This window comes from Lolium rigidum, chromosome 7 (assembly GCF_022539505.1).
Source record: "Lolium rigidum isolate FL_2022 chromosome 7, APGP_CSIRO_Lrig_0.1, whole genome shotgun sequence".
NCBI lineage: Eukaryota > Viridiplantae > Streptophyta > Magnoliopsida > Poales > Poaceae > Lolium > Lolium rigidum.
In genome coordinates this window covers 4,226,396-4,230,805 of record NC_061514.1, presented here as the reverse complement: position 1 = coordinate 4,230,805, position 4,410 = coordinate 4,226,396, and positions in this window count along the sequence as shown.

Sequence of the window (4,410 nt, the reverse complement as noted above, 5' to 3'; positions counted from 1 at the left end):
GGAAGGCGAGAGGTCGGTGTGACCGACTCGGGATTTGAGAAATTGATGATAATATTAAAGAAGTCAGTTTCCAAGAAATAATGAATTGCCCGTCGATACATATGAAGCAAAGAAGCTTGTTTGCCCTCTAGGATTAGATGTGCGTAAGATACATGCATGCATTAATGACTGTATCCTCTACCGCGGTGAGAAGTACGAGAATTTGAATAAATGTCCAATATGTGGTGCATTGCGGTATAAGATCAGAAAAGATGACCCTGGTGATGTTGAGGGCGATCCACACAGGAAGAGGGTTCCTGCGAAGGTGATGTGGTATGCTCCAATAATACCATGGTTGAAACGTTTGTTCAGAAACAAAGAGCATGCCAAGTTGTTGCGATGGCACATGGAAGAACGTAAGAAAGACGCGATGTTGAGGCACCCCGCTGATGGTCGGCAGTGGAGAAACATCGGGAGAGAGTTCCCGGATTTTGCAGGTGAGGCAAGGAACTTATACTTTGGTCTAAGTACGAGATGGCATGAATCCTTTTGGGGAGCAGAGCTGCGATCACAAGACTCGGCCCGTGACTCTATGTATCTACAACCTTCCTCCTTGGTTGTGCATGAAGCGGAAGTTCATTATGATGCCGGTGCTTATCCAAGGCCCAAAGCAACCGGGCAACGACATTGATGTGTACCTAAGGCCATTAGTCGATGAACTTTTGGAGTTGTGGGCCAAACCAGGTGTACGTGTGTGGGATGAGCACACCGAGCAAGAATTTTACCTACGAGCGTTGCTATTCGTAACCATCAATGATTGGCCTGCCCTCAGTAACATTTCAGGAAAGACGAACAAAGGATACAATGCATGCACACACTGTTTAGATGAGACTGAAAGTAAATATTTGGGAAAAAGCAGAAAAGTTGTGTACCCGTTCAATCGTCGTTACCTTCCGCGCAAGCATCCCTCAAGGAAAAAAGGCAAGCATTTCGATGGCGAGGCAGACCGCCGTCCGAAGCCTCGTCCCCGTAGTGGTGCTCGATATATTTGACATGGTCAAGGATTTAAATGTTATCTTTGGAAAGGGTCTAGGCAAGCCGACCTGTTCCGAAAGACGCCGACGGACACGCGCCCATGTGGAAGAAGAAATCTATTTTTGGGAGCTAGAATATTGGAAAGTCCCGGAAGTCCGCTCCGCAATCGACGTGATGCACCCGACCAAGAATCTTTGTGTGAATATTCTAGGTTTTCCGGGCGTGTATGGAAAGACAAAAGATACACCGAAGCACGGGAGGACCAGGAACTTCATAAAGGACGAAACGGCAATCATCCAGGGCGGTTGTAGGGCCCGCCGACTACGCTCTTACCAAACAAGAGAAGGAGATCTTTTTTGAAGCCCTATTCGGTATCAAGGTTCCGTCCGGTTTCTCGTCGAATATGAAGGGGATAGTAAATATGAAGGAGAAAAAAATCCGGAACCCGAAGTCCCATGACTCGTCACGTGCTTATGACACAATTGCTTCCGGTTGCATTGAGGGGACTTCTACCGGAAAATGTTCGACTAGCCATTGTGAAGATATGTGCATTCCTCAACGCAATTTCTCGAAGGTAATGGATCCAGAAACTTTGTCAGGATTACAGGAAGATGTGGTCGAATGTCTTGTCAGCTTCGAGTTGTTGTTCCCACCATCCTTCTTCAATATTATGACGCACCTCCTCGTTCACCTAGTTGAAGAGATTAGAATTCTCGGTCATGTATTTCTACACAATATGTTCCCCTTCGAGAGGTTCATGGGAGTCTTAAAGAAATATGTTCATAACCGAGCTAGGCCGGAAGGAAGTATCTCAAAGGGCTACGGAACTGAGGAGGTCATTGAGTTTTGTGTTGACTTTCTTCCCGACCTTAAGCCGATTGGTGTTCCCGAATCTCGGTATGAGGGGAGGCTGACTGGAAAAGGCACACTAGGAAGGAAAGCAACGGTGTGCAGGGACAAGATTTCTTTCAATCAAGCACACTACACAGTTCTATACAATTCCATCTTGGTGGCTCTGTGCATCGAGAAACATAAGAATGTTTTACGAGAAATAAACCCGGGCCAGCCCGAGTTCTTGATTACACGTCAACACATGAATACCTTCGGCAGTTGGTTGCAAAGACATCTCATTAATGACCGATCTGTTGTGGAGCAGGCTTGTACTTGTTGGCCAGGTTACCATCTTCAAACATATGTACATTCCAAGGGTACGAGATAAATGGGAATACATTTTACACGATCGACCAAGATAAAAAGAGCACCAACCAAAACAGCGGTGTCCGCTTCGATGCAAAAGACGAGAATGGGCGGACCACCACATATTATGGATACATAGAGGAGATATGGGAACTTGACTATGGTCCCACTTTTAAGGTCCCTTTGTTTCGGTGCAAATGGGTGAAGCTCAGCGGTATACATATTGACGATAAGTACGGTATGATAACAATGGATCCCGAGCAATCTTGCGTACCGGACGAGCCATTTGTCCTAGCCGGCGAGGTGGCTCAAGTTTTCTACGTGAAGGACATGTCTAGCAAATCAAGAAAAAGAAATCAACAAAAGAATACATCAACCGAGGAGCCAAAGCGCCACATAGTTCTTTCGGGGAAAAGAAACATCGTGGGAGTGGATGACAAGACAGACATGTCGAAGATTATAATAAGTTTAAAGAAATTCCGCCCTTCACGGTGAAAATTGACCCATAGCATCTTGCTAAATGATGAAGATTCTCCATGGCTACGGCGTAGAAGATCACAACACTAGATGGCGATGTAATAATGTATTCTTCATATATAGTTCCCAAGACAATCTCTACATTTATGTAATAATGAGAACCCTTTCCCCAACACTGTTAGAGGAGACGGAGTCTTTCACGGGCTTGCGTGGAAATTTTTCCGAGGAGCAGCTTCCGAAGATGCCGTAGGGCGTGTGCACCAACGACATCTTCGAGAAGCTGCGCCACGGAGATTTCCCAACCCTTTCCTTCATCCATGGGAATGAAACCGTGCTTGGCTTGTTGATCCGCTTGGCAAGGCGTATCGATGCTCCTTTTATAGGCACGACACCGCTTCTACTTTGTCTTGTTCCTTCGACGGGCGTCGTGCGCTACATGCTTTACCTCATCGAGCAGATGCGTCCACCCACGCATCCTTATCCTCGCCGACAACTTTAGTCCCGGTTGCAGCCACCAACCGTGACAAAAGGTTACCGACACATCCTTATCCTCGCCGACAGCTTTAGTCCCGGTTGCAGCCACCAACCGTGACAAAAGGTTACCCGCACATCAGCCCCCGGATAAGGCCCTCCTAGATAAGCCTCCCCGCCTTTTGTCCCGGTTTGAGCCTCCACCCGGGATGAAAGTTTCGCGCGCCACTTCGTTCCCGCCTATTTTCTTCCCGCATTCCCGCCATTTTTCCACTATATATATGTAGGCTTGGACTCATATCTCGCAAACCTCATCACTCTCTCTCATGGCTTCCATCGTATGTCTAACACCCCGGGAGGCGGAGGCGCTTTGCGCCTCGAACTACCCTCGCCCGCCCGGCTACCGCGTCCCGACCGGCTGGTTGCCGAGCGTCGGAGGCGTACCGGTCCCTCCTATCCCTCTAGGTGTGCCACGCGAGATGGCCATCACGAACCACTACTATTTCGAGCTCACGCCCGAGCGACGGAGGAATCCCCAGTGGCATCCCGACTACAGCCCGACTTGGGACAGCTTCTTCATCAATCGACGTGAGAGGGCGGTTTCCAGGTACGAGGAGGACGGCCCGCCTCCTTCGAACTTCAACGAGGCCGGCCGTCGGCTGTGGTGGCGCGGCCGGACTCTCCAGAGCGTCATGGCCTACCGTGGCCCCCGCCTGTGCTATCCTCAATCCCAGCCCACGCGTGCTCACCCGCCGAGGTTCGACAGCCGCGACCCCGATGGTAGCGACGATGACGTCGGCGACTATGATGACTACAGTGGCGAGTATTATAGGGCTAGGCACGACTATGACTGAATGGCTCCAACATTCGAATCTGGCCATGTATCTTAATTTTTCAGTTGAGCTCTGTACTTTAATTCCAGTTCAATCGTAATAAAATTTCGTAACAACCACCTTAGTCGGTGTCACTCCGCATATCATTAGGGTGAAAGATACACGACTATCAATGTTTGATATGATGCGAGATGGAAATAGTTATATGGATGTCATATTCATGTTCATTCGATTTTTCTGATCAATTTTCATATATAAAACTTTTCTATTTGAGTTACCATTTAAAAGTTATTGAAATAATAGTTTTTATTAAGTTAAAATAGATAAAGTAGGGTTTATTTTTAAAACAGGAAAAAAACAGCTCCAGGGGCTGATCCGCGTCCAACGGCTCCAGGCCGTTGGAATCAAACGGCCGGAG